At 41.5% G+C, this 16,401-nt stretch overlaps 1 non-coding gene across 1 annotated transcript; it reads left to right on the forward strand.

Moving 5' to 3' along the window:
• The first annotated feature begins 692 nt into the window (after positions 1–692).
• Positions 693–765, forward strand: trnav-cac. Its single transcript has one exon. It is a non-coding gene; the product is annotated as a tRNA-Val (tRNA).
• Positions 766–16,401: the final 15,636 nt, after the last annotated feature.

The raw sequence follows: 16,401 nt of genomic DNA on the forward strand, positions 1-16,401 counted from the left end.
CCTGGTCAGTCCAACCATTGGAAACCTCCAAACATTCTGGTAGCTCAGCACTGCCCTGTTTCCGAAACAGATATTTATCCACTGTTAGATTCCGATCCAGGAACAAAATTATTTCAAGCCAAATGAAGTAAACGAACAATTGAAGCATGCGATCTTGGCAGGGCCCTGTTAAACCTCGGAACAAACATTTTCCTCTGTAATATCGCACCCTCGATTGAAGGGCTGTAGAGCAAAATAAGATTGTAAAAGTAGTAAGGTTGAAAAAATAACACTTTCGCAAATTCGATATGAGATCAATTGCATAATTACATCATGTTCATCTGGTAAAGGATGTTAGGAACCCTGAATTAAGGCAGCGCAAGCATGGATTCTGCAAAAATGACTTTATCAAAAGAGAATTGAGTAATTTAATGAAAGGGAGAAGAAATAGATCATTAAGAGAGAGAAGCAAATTGTGATGAATTCGTTTTCTCGTTTAAAAAGGGGCCAGAGATCGGAAATTGGAAGGGCCTCTTTTGCCATTGTTTGGATACATGGTGCGAGGCTATTTTATGATTACATTGTTACATCAGTCTCGCTGCAGCGTTCCTGAGAACAGCAGCTGTATTCCATTTCTCCGCAATAGAGACACAGACTGCTGCTGAGTTACAGCGCAGTTTAGCATTCCGGACAGGATTAATGAGCTCGCGGCAGTTTCTGTAGTGTAGTGGTTATCACGTTCGCCTCACACGCGAAAGGTCCCCGGTTCGAAACCGGGCAGAAACATTATGAAAACTTACTCATTAAATAGTGAGGATAATTTGCGTCCTTGAAGCCTACCTGAATCTCCGATGTTGCAGGCAATATTGCATTTGCTCTCACCGAGATCACAAAATGAATGCAGCAAAATCAGCATCTGCTGAGATTCCATGACACACTTGAGTGGATAGATGTTCGTATTTCACTGCGCTTACATATTAGCAGCTCGTTTAGTCAACAAGTTAAATCAATCGGTCTTTCGATGCAGCTTGAGAAAGTTACTCACCGTGTCAAAGGTGTCTCGGTGTGATGTGTGCTCATAAAGACAGACAAGAGGGATCAGATCTAATTAACGCATCATTCCCAAGCCTGTTCCCTGTAAATTTCTTTGATTTTGTTGAAATGCTGACTGTTGTGCTACATCTCAAATCAGACCCATAGCAAATTTCCTCGTGACTTACATTCTTTTGTTTGCCAGTCAAGTTTGCAATTCGATGTTGTCTATTTCAGAAAGCCTCAAGTCAACCAAGGGCATCAATATCAAATACATTAATACTGAATGGTGAATAAGATAAAAAAGATTGCTGAGAAAAGTTTATTGAATTTCTTCTGCTGAGGAGGACAAGTGTGTTCATAATGATTGAGCAGAAAGCATTGCTGCCTAAGACATTTGCTGAACTGAGCCTTCTGCATTTTGAAATTCAAACAAACAGAGGCACCATGTGGAAACCAAAAGTTGTCTTTCTATAACAAGTGACATGAATTCTCAGTCTAACCATTGGAATCCTCCAAACATTCTGGTAGATCAGCACTATCCTGTTTCCTAAAGAAATATATATTCTGTAAAATTACGTTCCCAGAACAAAATTATATTTAAACAACTGAACAAAACGACCTATTACAGCATGTGATCCTGGCAGGGCTCCGTTTAACTGTAGCAATCATTTTCCTCTGTGAAATAACACCCTTGATTAACGAGTCATGGAACAAATGTAATCAGATTGTGTAAATAACTCAGAAATAATGAGATGTTTGATCAGAGAAGTAAGCACTTTCATCAATTCAATATGAGAACAAGAGATAAGTAAATAATGTTCATATGCATAGCTATGTAAGGAGCACAAGTCTAAACCTTCATGGCATTGGGTGAGGGAAACGTTGTTAATTCAGGCAAACTAGGCATGGAATCTGCAGAAACTCCTTTTTCAAAAGGGAATGATGCAATTAATTGATATGCAGAAAAATAACAAGTTCACTAATAGAGAGAAGGAAACTGGGATTAATTCATTGGCTCTTTTAAAAAACTGACAGAGACAAGATGATGGAAGGGCCATTGTATGGATACATGGTGTTAAGCCATTTTATGATGACATTGTTATCTGAGTCTGTCTGCAGCATTCCCAATTATAGCAGCTGAATTCCATTTCTCCCATCCAAAGAGCCAAAGAGCTGTTGCATGACAGCACAGTTTACCATTCCAGATAGGCTAACTGCAGTCATGTCTGGCCAATGTTTCTGTAGTGTAGTGGTTGTCACATTTGCCTCACACACGAAAAATCAGCGGTTTGAAACTGGGCAGAAACATTATCCAAGCTTGCCAATTTTGAGAGAGGAAAATTTGTGTATGTCAGGTTTGTTGTTGAATGTTACTTGAATCTCACATGCTACAGCCATGGTGCTTTTGCTCTTACCTGGGCGTTGAAATGAATGCAGCAAAATCAGAAACACTGAAATTTCATGACACACTGAGTAGAAATAGATGTATGTTTTTTAACTCAGCATGCATTTTAGCACTTCTGGCCAGCAACAGAATTTAGTGGGTTTTCGATGCAGATTTACATCGTTACTCACCATCTCAAAGATGTCTCATGCTAAAGTGGGCGCATAAGGACAGGCGCAAGTGATGCTTCAATTGAACCAGAGGAAATGACAGTGCTGATACAGAATCACTCGTTTAAATAATCGGTTTTCAAAATAGACTATCAGGAAAAATGACCGAGGGAGTCATGGAAACTGAGGCACAGTGCAGATCTGCTGGCTTCCCCCCTGTCTTCTACATGGTTGCGATTAAGGCACCAGAAGGCTTCTCACCTGGAACAAAGAGGGATCAAATATAATGAACGCATAATTCTCAAAACTGGTCCCAGTAAAATTCCTGTATTTTGTTTAAAAGCTAATTGTACTCAACTTCAAAAAAGCACCACATTGTTTGCATTACCCGTTGATTGGCATTCTTTTGTCTATCAGTCATGTTTGCAATTTGAGTTTTGGTGTATCTTTCAGAGAGTCTCAATTCAAATGAAGGCAGCAATAACAGATACAATATTAATATTAAATATAGAATAATGGAACAAATGCGGAGTGAAGTTTGTTTAATTTTGTCTTCCAAGGATGAGAAGGATGTTCCTGATGATTGAGCAGAAAGCCTTGCACCCGGAGACATTTGCTGGACGGACACGTCTACATTTTGAAATTCAAAACAAGCTGAGGCACCAGGGTGAAACTAACATTTGCTTCTCTGCAACAAGTGACATGGACCCTCAGTCCAACCATTGGAAACCTTCAAACACCCTGGTAGCTCAGCACTGCCCAGTTTGTTCCAAATATATTTATCCTCTGTTAGATTCTGATCCAGGAACAAAATTATTTCAAACCAAACGAAGTAAACAAACAATTGAAGCACGTGATCTTGGCGGGTCCCTGTTAAACTCCGGAACAAACATTTTCCTCTGTAATATCGCACCCTCGATTGAAGGGCTGTGGAGCAAAAGTAATAAGATTGTAAAAATAGTAAGGTTGAAAAATTCGCAAATTCGATATGAGATCAATTGCATAATTACATCATGTTGAAGCTTACCTGAATCTCCAATGTTGCAGGCATAATGCATTTGCTCTCACCGAGATCATAATACACGTGCAGCAAAATCAGAGTACCTGCAAAAACTCAGCAGGTCTGGCAGCATCTGTGGATAGGAACACAGTTAATAAAGAGAAAATTAAAATCTTTTATATTTCACCTATTTTCTATTTTTACTTAGTTCTGCTGAAGAGTCATATCGACTCGAAACATTAACTGTGTGCCTCTCCACAGATGCTGCCAGGCCTGCTGGTTTTTTTGCCAGTGTTCTGATTTTGCTGCATGTGTTTTATGACCTCAGTGAGAGTAAATGCATTCTGCCTGCAACATAGGAGATTCAGGTAAGCTTCAACGATGCAAATTATCCCCACTATTTAATGAGTAAGTTTTCATAATGCTTCTGCCCAGGGCCTTTTCACATGTTAGGCAAAGCTGATAACCACAACACTACAGAAACAACCTTTTTACTTAGTTCTGTTGAAGAGTCATACGGACTCGAAACGTGAACTGTGTTCCTCTCCACAGGTGCTGCCAGACCTGCTGAGTTTTTCCAGGTATTTTTATTATTGTTTTGGTTTTCCAGCATCCGCAGGTTTTTGCTTTTATCTGCAGCAAAATCAGCACGTCTTTTGATGCAGCTTAATACAGTTACTCACCATGTCAAATGTATCTCATTGTAACGTGTGCTCACAAAGACAGATAAAGAGTGATCAGATCTAATTAACGCATCATTCTCAAGCCTGTCCCCAATAAAATTCTTGGATTTTGTTTAAAAGCTAATTGCGCTCAATTTCAAATGAGCACCACATGGTTTGCATTACCTGTTGACTGACATTCTTTCATCTATCAGTCATGCTTGAAATTAGAAGTTGGTGTATATTTCAGAGAGTCTCAATTCAAACGAAGGCATCAATAACATATAAATTATTAATATTAAATATAGAATAACAGAACAAATACTGAGTTTCTTTAATTTCGTCTTCCAAGGATGAGAAGGATGTTCCTAATGATTGAGCAGAAAGCATTGCACCCGGAAACATTTGCTGGATGGACACATCGACGTTTTGAAATTCAAAACAAGCTGAGGCACCAAGGTGAAATCAACAGCTGTCTTCCTGCAACAAGTGACATGGATCCTCAGTCCGACCATTGGAAACCTCCAAACACCATGGTAGCTCAGCACTGCCCTGTTTGTTACACAAATATTTATACTCTGTTAGATTCCGGTCCAGGAACAAAATTATTTCAAAACAAATGAAATAAACAAACAATTGAAGCACCTGATCTTGGCAGTGCCCTGTTAAACTCCGGAACAAACATTTTCCTCTGTAATATGGCACCCTCGGTTGAAGCGGTATGGAGCAAAATTACGAAGATTGTAAAAATAGTAAGGTTGAAAAAATAACACTTTTGCAAATTCGATATAAGATCAATTGCATAATTACATCATGTTCATCTGGTGAAGTAGATTAGGATCCGAAGTCCAAATCGTCATGTGAACCTTGTGAATTAAGACAAACCAGGCATGTATTCTGCCGAAACAAAAGGCAATTAAGCAATTTAATGAAAGGGAGAAAAAACCTGGTTCATTAAGAGAGAGAAGCAAATTGTGATTAATTAGGGTGCTCGATTAAAAAGGGGCCTCGGATCGGATGATGGAAGGGCCTCTTATGCCTTTGCATGGATACATGGTGCTAGGCCATTTTATGATTACAATGTTACATCAGTCTCGCTGCAGCGTTCCTGAGAATAGCAGCTGTACTTCATTTCTCCGCAACAGAGACCCAGATTGCTGCAGCGTTACAGCGCAGTTTAGCATTCCAGAGAGGCTCAACAAAACCACAGCCATTTCTGTAGTGTAGTGGTTGTCACGTTCACCTAACACGAGGAAGGGCTGCGGTTCTAAACTGGGCAGAGACATTATGAAAACTTACTCATTAAAAAGTGAGGATCATTTGCATCATTGAAGCTTGCCTGAATCTCCTATGTTGCAGGCATAATGCATTTGCTGTCACCAAGATCATAATACACGTGCAGCAAAATCAGAACAATGGCAAAAACCCAGCAGGTCTGGCAGCATCTGTGGAGAGGAACACAGTTAATAAATAGAAAAGAGATGAAATATAGAAGATTTTATATTTGACCTCTTTTCTATTTTTACTTAGTTCTGTTGAAGGGTCATGTGGACTCGAAACATTAACTGTGTTCCTCTCCACAGGTTCTGCCAGACCTGCTGAGTTTTCCCAGGCATTTTTATTTTTGTTTTGGATTTCCAGCATCTGCAGTTTTTTGCTTTTATCTGCAGCAAAATCAGCATGTCTTTCGATGCAGCTTAACACCATGTCAAAGGTATCTCATTGTAACGTGTGCTCACAAAGACAGATAAAGAGTGATCAGATCTAATTAACGCATCATTCTCAAGCCTGTTCCCAGTAAAATTCTTGGATTTTGTTTAAAAGCTAACTGCACTCAATTTCAAATGAGCACCACATGGTTTGCTTACCTGTTGACTGACATTCTTTCGTCTATCAGTCATGCTTGAAATTAAAAGTTGGTGTGTATTTCAGAGAGTCTCAATTCAAACGAAGGCATCAATAACATATAAAATATGAATATTAAATATTGAATAATGGAACAAGTACTGAGTTTCTTTATTTTCATCACACAAGCATGATAAAGATGTTCCTAATGATTGAGCATAAAGCATTGCACCTGGAGACATTTGCTGGATGGACACGTCTACATTTTGAAATTCAAAAAAAGCTGAGGCACCAGGTGAAATCAACAGTTGTCTCCCTGCAACAAGTAACTTGGACCCTCTGTCCAACCATTGGAAACCTCCAAACACCATGGTAGATCAGCACTGCCCTGTTTGTTACACAAATATTTATCCTCTGTTAGATTCCGGACCAGGAACAAAATTATTTCAAAACAAAAAAAGTAAACGAACAATTGAAGCACCTGATCTTGGCAGGGCCCTGTTAAACTCCGGAACAAACATTTTCCTCTGTGATATCGCACCCTCAGTTGAAGGAGTATGGAGCAAAAGTAAGAAGATTGTAAAAATAGTAAGGTTGAAAAAATAACACTTTTGCAAATTCGATATGAGATCAATTGCATAATTACATCATGTTCATCTGGTAAAGTATATTAGGTTCCCAAGTCCAAATCGTGAACCTGACGAATTAAGGCAAACCAGGCATGGATTCTGCAGAATCAATTCTCATAAGAGAATTGAGTAATTTAATGAAAGGGAGGAGAAATGGATCATTAAGAGAGAGAAGCAAATGATGATGAATTAGTTTTCTGGTTTAAAAAGGGCCTGAGATCGGATGTTGGAAGGGACACTTTTGCCATTGTTTGGATACATGGTGCTAGGCCATTTTATGATGACATTGTTACATCAATCTCGCTGCAGTGTTCCTGAGAACAGCAGCTGTATTTAATTTCTCCGCAATAGAGACACAGATTGCTGCAGCATTACAGCACAGTTTAGCATTCCACACAGGCTCAACACAACCACAGCAGTTGCTGTAGTGTAGTGGTTATCACGTTCGCCTAACATGTGTAAGCGCCCCAGACCGAAACATTATGAAAACTTACTCATTAAATAGTGAGGATCATTTGCATCGTTGGAGCTTACCTGAATCTTCTATATTGCAGGCATAATGCATTTGCTCTCACCGAGGTCATAATACACGTGCAGCAAAACCAGAACACTGGCAAAAACCCAGCAGGTCTGGCAGCTTCCGCGGAGAGGAACACAGTTATAAATAGAAAAGAGGTGAAATATTTAAGATTTTATATTTCACCTCTTTTCTATTTTTACTTAGTTCTGTTGAAGAGTCATGCAGACTCGAAACATTAACTGTGTTCCTCTCCGCAGGTGCTGCCAGACCTGCTGAGTTATCCCAGGCATTTTTATTTTTGTTTTGGTTTTCCAGCACCTGCAGTTTTTTGCATTTATCTGCAGCAAAATCAACACATCTTTCAATGCAGCTTAACATAGTTACTTACCATGTCAAATTTCTCTCATTGTAATGTGTGCTCACAAAGACAGACAAAGAGTGATCAAATCTAATTATCGCATCATTCTCAAGCCTGTTCCCAGTAAAATTCTTGGATTTTGTTTGAAACCTAACTGCGCTCAATTTCAAATGTGCACCACATGGTTTGCATTACCTGTTGACTGACATTCTTTCGTCTATCAGTCATGCTTGAAATTAGAAGTTGGTGTATATTTCAGAGAGTCTCAATTCAAACGAAGGCATCAATAACATATAAATTATTAATATTAAATATAGAATAACAGAACAAATACTGAGTTTCTTTATTTTCGTCTTCCAAGGATGAGAAGGATGTTCTTAATGATTGAGCAGAAAGCATTGCACCTGGACACATTTGCTGGACGGACATGTCTACATTTTGTAATTCAAAACAAGCTGAGGCACCAGGGTGAAATCAACATTTGTCTCCCTGCAACAAGTGACATGGACCCTCAGTCCAACCATTGGAAACCTTCAAACACAGTGGTAGCTCAGCACTGCCCTGTTTGTTTAACAAATATTTATCCTCTGTTAGATTCCGGTCCAGGGACAAAATTATTTCAAAACAAATGAAGTAAACGAACAATTGAAGCACGTGACCTTGGCAGGGCCCTGTTAACCTCCAGAACAAACATTTTCCTCTGAGATATCGCACCCTAGGTTGAAGGGGTATGGAGCAAAAATAAGAAGATTGTAAAAATAGTAAGGTTGAAAAAATAACACTTTTGCAAATTCAGATCAATTGCATAATTACATCATGTTCATCTGGTAAAGTATATTAGGATCCCAAGTCCAAATCGTGAACCTGATGAATTAAGCCAAACCAGGCATGGATTCTGCAGAATCAATTCTCAAAAGTGAATTGAGTAATTTAATGAAAGGGAGGAGAAACTGATCATTAAGAGAGAGAAGCAAATGGTGATGAGTAAGTTTTCTCGTTTAAAAAGGTGCCTGAGATCGGATGTGAGAAGGGATACTTTTGCCATTGTTTGGATACATGGTGCTAGGCCATTTTATGATTACATTGTTACATCATTCTGGCTGCAGCGTTCCTGAGAATAGCAGCTGTATTTCATTTCTCCGCAACAGGGACACAGATTGCTGCAGCGTTACAGCGCAGTTTAGTATTCCAGACAGGCTCAACAAAACCACAGCTGTTTCTGTAATGTAGTGGTTATCATGTTTGTCTAACATGCGACTGGGGCCCTGGTTCAAAACCGGGTGTAAGTGTTATGAAAACTTACTCTTTAAATTGTGAGGATTATTTGCATCGTTGGAGCTTACCTGAATCTCCTATGTTGCAGGCATAATGCATTTGCTCTCATCAAGATCATAATGCACGTGGAGCAAAATCAGAACAATGGCAAAAACCCAGCAGGTCTGGCAGCTTCTGCAGAGAGAAACACAGTTAATAAATAGAAAAGAGATGAAATATAGAAGATTTTATATTTGACCTCTTTTCCATTTTTACTTAGTTCTGTTGAAGAGTCATGTGGACTCGAAATGTTAACTCTGTTCCTCTCCACAGGTGCTGCTAGACCTGCTGATTTTCCCAGGTATTTTTATTTTTGTTTTGGATTACCAGCATCTGCAGTTTTTTGCTTTTATCTGCAGCAAAATCAGCACGTCTTTTGATGCAGCTTAGCATAGTTACTCACCATGTCAATGGTGTCCCATAGTGACGTGTGCCCACAAAGACAGATAAAGAGTGATCAGATCTAATTAAAGCATCATTCTCAAGCCTGTTACCAGTAAAATTCTTGGATTTTGTTTAAAAGCTAACTGCACTCAATTTCAAATGAGCACCACATGATTTGTGTTACCTGTTGACTGACATTCTTTCGTCTATCAGTCAGGCTGGAAATTAGAAGTTGGTGTGTATTTCAGAGAGTCTCAGTTCAAATCAAGGCATCAACAACATATAAGATATGAACAGCAAATATTGAATAATGGAACAAATACTGAGTTTCTTTAATTTCGTCTTCCAAGGATGAGAAAGATGTTCCTAATGATTGAGCAGAAAGCATTGCACCCGGAGACATTTGCTGAACGGACACGTCTACATTTTGAAATTCAAAACAAGCTGAGGCACAGGGTGAAATCAACAGTTGTCTTCCTGCAACAAGTGACATGGACTCTCAGTCCAACCATTGGAAACCTCCAAACACAGTGGTAGCTCAGCACTGCCCTGTTTGTTACACAAATATTTATCCTCTGTTAGATTCCTGTCATGGGACAAAATTATTTCAAAACAAATAAAGTAAACGAACAATTGAAGCATGTGATCTTGGCAGGGCCCTGTTAAACTCCGGAACAAACATTTTCCTCTGAAATATCGCAACCTCAGTTGAAGGGGTATGGAGCAAAAATAAGAAGATTGTAAAAATAGTAAGGTTGAAAAAATAACGCTTTTGCAAATTCGTTCTGAGATCAATTGCATAATTACATCATGTTCATCTGGTAAAGTATATGAGGAACCCAAGTCCAAATCGTGAACCTGATGAATTAAGGCAAACCAGGCATGGATTCTGCAGAATCAACTCTCAAAAGAGATTTGAGTAATTTAATGAAATGGAGGAGAAATGGATCATTAAGAGAGAGAAGCAAATGATGATGAATTAGTTTTCTGGTTTAAAAAGGGGCCTGAGATCGGATGTTGGAAGGGACACTTTTGCCATTGTTTAGATACATGGTGCTAGGCCATTTTATGATTGCATTGTTACATCAGTCTCGCTGCAGCGTTCCTGAGAATAGCAGCTGTATTTCAGTTCTCCACAACAGACAACCAGATTGCTGCAGCGTTACAGCGCAGTTTAGCATTCCAGACAGGCTCAACACAACCACAGCAGTTTCTGTAGTGTAGTGGTTGTCATGATGGCCTGATACATGAAAGGGCCCTGGTTCAAAACCAGACAGAAGCATTATGAAAACTTACTCATTAAATAGTGAGGATAATGTGCATCGTTGGAGCTTACCTGAATCTCCTATGTTGCAGGCATAATGCATTTGCTCTCACCAAGATCATAATAAACGTGCAGCAAAACCAGAACACTGGCAAAAACCCAGGTCTAGCAGCTTCTGCAGAGAGGAACACAGTTAATAAATAGAAAAGAGATGAAATATAGAAGATTTTATATTTGACCTCTTTTCTATTTTTACTTAGTTCAGTTGAAGAGTCATATGGACTCGAAACGTTTACTGTGTTCCTCTCCACAGATGCTGCCAGACCTGCTGAGTTTTCCCAGGCATTTTTATTTTTGTTTTGGATTTCCAGCATCTGCAGTTTTTTGCTGTTATCTGCAGCAAAATCAGCACGTCTTTCGATGCAGCTTAACATAGTTACTCACCATGTCAAAGTTGTCTCATTGTAACGTGTGCTCACAAAGACAGACAAAGAGTGATCAGATCTAATTAAAGCATCATTCTCAAGCCTGTTCCAACTACATTTTTTGGATTTTGTTTAAAAGCTAACTGCTCTTAATTTCAAATGATAACCACATGGTTTGCATTACCTGTAGACAGACATTCTTTCGTCTATCAGTCATGCTTGAAATTAGCAGTTGGTGTATATTTCAGAGGGTCTCAATTCAAACGAAGGCATCAATAACATATAAAATATGAGTATTAAATATTGAATAACAGAACAAATACTGAGTTTCTTTAATTTCGTCTTCCAAGCATGAGAAACATGCTCCTAATGATTGAGCAGAAAGCATTGCACCCGGAGACATTTGCTGGATGGACACGTCTACGTTTTGAAATTCAAAACAATCTGAGGCACCAGGGTGAAATCAACAGTTGTCTTCCTGCAACAAGTGACATGGACCCTCTGCCCAACCATTGGAAACCTCCAAACACCATGGTAGCTCAGCACTGTCCTGTTTGTTACACAAATATTTGTCCTCTGTTAGATTCCAGTCCAGGAACAAAATTAATTCAAACCAATTGAAGTACACGAACAACTGAAGCACGTGATCTTGGCAGGTCCCTGTTAAACTCCAGAACAAATATTTTCCTCTGTGATATCGCACCCTCAGTTGAAGGGGTCTGGAGCAAAAGTAAGAAGATTGTAAAAATAGTAAGGTTGAAAAAATAACATTTTTGCAAATTCAATATGGGCTCAATTGCATAATTACATCGTGTTCATCTGGCGAAGTATATTAGGATTCCAAGTCCAAATCGTCATGTGAATCTTGTGAATTAAGACAAACCAGGCATGGATTCTGCTGAAACAAAAGGGAATTGCGCAATTTAATGAAAGGGAGGAAAAAACTGATACCTTAGAAGAGAGAAGCAAATTGTGATTAATTATTGTGCTTGTTTAAAAAGGGACCCTGGATCGGATGTTGGAAGGGCCTCTTATGCCTTTGCATGTATACATGGTGCTAGGCCATTTTATGATGACATTGTTACAGTAGTCTCGCTGCAACGTTCCTGAGAATAGCAGCTGTATTTCATTTCTCCGCAACAGAGAACCAGATTGCTGAAGCATTACAGCGCAGTTTAGCATTCCAGACAGGGTCAACAAAATCACAGCCATTTCTGTAGTGTAGTGTCTATCACGTTCAGCTAACACGCGAAAGGGCCCGGGTTTGAAAACGGGAAAAAGCGTTATGAAAATTAACTCTTTAAATAGTGAGGATAATTTGAATCGTTGGAGCTTGCCTGAATCTTCTATGTTGCAGGCATAATGCATTTGCTCTCACCGAGATCATAATACATGTGCAGCAAAATCAGAACACTGGCAAAAACCCAGCAGGTCTGGCAGCTCCTGTGGAGAGGAACACAGTTAATAAGCAGAAAAGAGGTGAAATATTTAATACAAAAACAGAATTACCTGGAAAAACTCAGCAGGTCTGGCAGCATCGGCGGAGAAGAAAAGAGTTGACGTTTCGAGTCCTCATGACCCTTCGACAGAACTTGAGTTCGAGTCCAAGAAAGAGTTGAAATATAAGCTGGTTTAAGGTGTGTGTGTGGGGGGCGGAGAGATAGAGAGACAGAGAGGTGGAGGGGGGGGCGTGGTTGTAGGGACAAACAAGCAGTGATAGAAGCAGATCATCAAAAGATGTCAACGACAATAGTACAATAGAACACATAGGTGTTAAAGTTAAAGTTGGTGATATTATCTAAACAAATGTGCTAATTAAGAATGGATGGTAGGGCACTCAAGGTATAGCTCTAGTGGGGTTTTTTTTTAAATAATGGAAATAGGTTGGAAAAGGAAAATCTTTATAATTTATTGGAAAAAAAAGGAAGGGGGAAACAGAAAGGGGGTGGGGATGGGGGAGGGAGCTCACGGCCTAAAGTTGTTGAATTCAATATTCAGTCCGGAAGGCTGTAAAGTCCTTAGTCGGAAGATGAGGTGTTGTTCCTCCAGTTTGCGTTGGGCTTCACTGGAACAATGCAGCAAGCCAAGGACAGACATGTGGGCAAGAGAGCAGAGTGGAGTGTTAAAATGGCAAGTGACAGGGAGGTTTGGGTCATTCTTGCGGACAGACCGCAGGTGTTCTGCAAAGCGGTCGCCCAGCTTACGTTTGGTCTCTCCAATGTAGAGGAGACCACATTGGGAGCAACGAATGCAGTAGACTAAGTTGGGGGAAATGCAAGTGAAATGCTGCTTCACTTGAAAGGAGTGTTTGGGTCCTTGGACGGTGAGGAGAGAGGAAGTGAAGGGGCAGGTGTTGCATCTTTTGCGTGGGCATGGGGTGGTGCTATAGGAGGGGGTTGAGGAGTAGGGGTGATGGAGGAGTGGACCAGGGTGTCCCGGAGGGAGTGATCCCTACGGAATGCCGATAAGGAGGGTGAAGGGAAGATGTGTTTGGTGGTGGCATCATGCTGGAGTTGGCGGAAATGGCGGAGGATGATCCTTTGAATGCGGAGGCTGGTGGGGTGATAAGTGAGGACAAGGGGGACCCTATCATGTTTCTGGGAGGGAGGAGAAGGCGTGAGGGCGGATGCGCGGGAGATGGGCCGGACACGGTTGAGGGCCCTGTCAACGACCGTGGGTGGAAAACCTCGGTTAAGGAAGAAGGAGGACATGTCAGAGGAACTGTTTTTGAACGTAGCATCATCGGAACAGATGCGACGGAGGCGAAGGAACTGAGAGAATGGGATGGAGTCCTTACAGGAAGTGGGGTGTGAGGAGCTGTAGTCGAGATAGCTGTGGGAGTCGGTGGGTTTGTAATGGATATTGGTGGACAGTCTATCACCAGAGATTGAGACAGAGAGGTCAAGGAAGGGAAGGGAAGTGTCAGAGATGGACCACGTGAAAATGATGGAGGGGTGGAGATTGGAAGCAAAATTAATAAATTTTTCCAAGTCCCGATGAGAGCATGAAGCGGCACCGAAGTAATCATCAATGTACCGGAGAAAGAGTTGTGGAAGGGGGCCGGAGTAGGACTGCAACAAGGAATGTTCCACATACCCCATAAAGAGACAGGCATAGCTGGGGCCCATGCGGGTACCCATAGCAACACCTTTTATTTGGAGGAAGTGAGAGGAGTTGAAGGAGAAATTGTTCAGTGTGAGAACAAGTTCAGCCAGACGGAGGAGAGTAGTGGTGGATGGGGATTGTTCGGGCCTCTGTTCGAGGAAGAAGCTAAGGGCCCTCATACCATACTGGTGGGGATGGAGGTGTAGAGGGATTGGACGTCCATGGTGAAGAGGAAGCTGTTGGGGCCAGGGAACTGGAAATTGTTGATGTGACGTAAGGTGTCAGAGGAATCACGGATGTAGGTGGGAAGGGACTGGACAAGGGGAGAGAGAAGGGAGTCAAGATAACGAGAAATGAGTTCTGTGGGGCAGGAGCAAGCTGAGACGATCGGTCTACCGGGGCAGTTCTGTTTGTGGATTTTGGGTAGGAGATAGAAGCGGGCCATCCGAGGTTGGGCGACTATCAGGTTGGAAGCTGTGGGAGGGAGATCTCCAGAGGAGATGAGGTCAGTGACAGTCCTGGAAACAATGGCTTGATGTTCAGTGGTGGGGTCATGGTCCAGGGAGAGGTAGGAGGAAGTGTCTGCGAGTTGACGCTCAGCCTCCGCGAGGTAGAGGTCAGTGCGCCAGACAACAACAGCACCACCCTTGTCAGCGGGTTTGATGACAATGTCAGGGTTGGACCTGAGAGAATGGAGTGCAGTAAGTTCAGAGAGAGACAGGTTAGATTGGGTGAGAGGAGCAGAGAAATTGAGACGACTAATGTCGCGCCGACAGTTCTCAATGAAAAGATCAAGAGAAGGTAAGAATCCAGAGGGAGGGGTCCAGGTGGAGGAAGAACATTGGAGATGGGTAAAAGGATCCGTTGAACTGGGAGAGGACTCCTGCCCAAAGAAGTGAGCCCGGAGACGAAGACGGCGGAAGAAGGGTTCAGTATCATGCCGAGCCCGAAATTCATTGAGGTGAGGGTGTAAGGGTATGAAACTAAGTCCTTTGCTGAGCACTGAACATTCAGCATCGGAGAGGGGAAGGTCAGGGGGTATAGTGAATACACGGCTGGCGTTGGGATTGGAAGAAAGGGTGGGGACGGAGGGACAGGCAGGGGTGGAGGGTCCTAGATGGGTGCTGGTGTCGATGAGTTGTTGGAGCTTGCGTTCCTTAGCACTTGAGAGAAAGAGAAAAAGTTTCTTGTTGAGGCGTCGGATGAGCCAAAGGATAAAATGAAACTGGGGGCACGCGCAGCTTTGAAAAAGGGTATGGCGGTGCTGCTGGAGGGAGAGGTCGAGTGTGTTCATATGGCAGCGCATGGCACTGAGTGTGGATTTCAGAATGTGATGGGAACAGCAGTCCGAGAAACGTTTTATTTCCCGGAGATACCTGTAATCCTGGGTGGGTTCGAAATATGACGGGTGGAATTTCAGTTGAAATCCACGTGGGGTAAGTCGGAGACGGAGACAGTCACTGAGAAAGGAGATATGGCTGTGAAAGCGGGTTTTAGTAAACACCTTGTCAAACACTAGGAGGGAAATGGAAAGCAAGGAAGGTGAGCAAGACAACAGAGAGATACGGAAATCTTGTCGCAGAGAGGAACAGAACTTCTTCAAGGAGGTAGGCATTTCTTGAAGAGCAGTGGCAGTCAATTAAACACAGAGATAAAAACAAAAAAACTGCGGATGCTGGAAATCCAAAACAAAAACAGAATTACCTGGAAAAACTCAGCAGGTCTGGCAGCATCGGCGGAGAAGAAAAGAGTTGACGTTTCGAGTCCTCATGACCCTTCGACAGAACTTGAGTTCGAGTCCAAGAAAGAGTTGAAATATAAGCTGGTTTAAGGTGTGTGTGTGGGGGGCGGAGAGATAGAGAGACAGAGAGGTGGAGGGGGATGGTGTGGTTGTAGGGACAAACAAGCAGTGATAGAAGCAGATCATCAAAAGATGTCAACGACAATAGTACAATAGAACACATAGGTGTTAAAGTTAAAGTTGGTGATATTATCTAAACGAATGTGCTAATTAAGAATGGATGGTAGGGCACTCAAGGTGTAGCTCTAGTGGGTTTTTTTTTAAATATTTAATATTTTATAGTTCACCTCTTTTCTATTTTTACTTAGTTCTGTTGAAGAGTCATGTGGACTCGAAACGTTAACTGTGTTCCTCTCCGCAGGTGCAGCCAGACCTGCTGAGTTTTCCCAGGCATTTTTATTTTTGTTTTGGATTTCCAGCACCTGCAGTTTTTTGCTTATATCTACAACAAAATCGGCACGTTTTTCGATGCAGCTTAACATAGTTAATCACCACGTCAAAGAGTGATCAGATCTAATTAACGCAT

Source organism: Carcharodon carcharias, chromosome 27 (genome assembly GCF_017639515.1).
Source record: "Carcharodon carcharias isolate sCarCar2 chromosome 27, sCarCar2.pri, whole genome shotgun sequence".
Lineage (NCBI taxonomy): Eukaryota > Metazoa > Chordata > Chondrichthyes > Lamniformes > Lamnidae > Carcharodon > Carcharodon carcharias.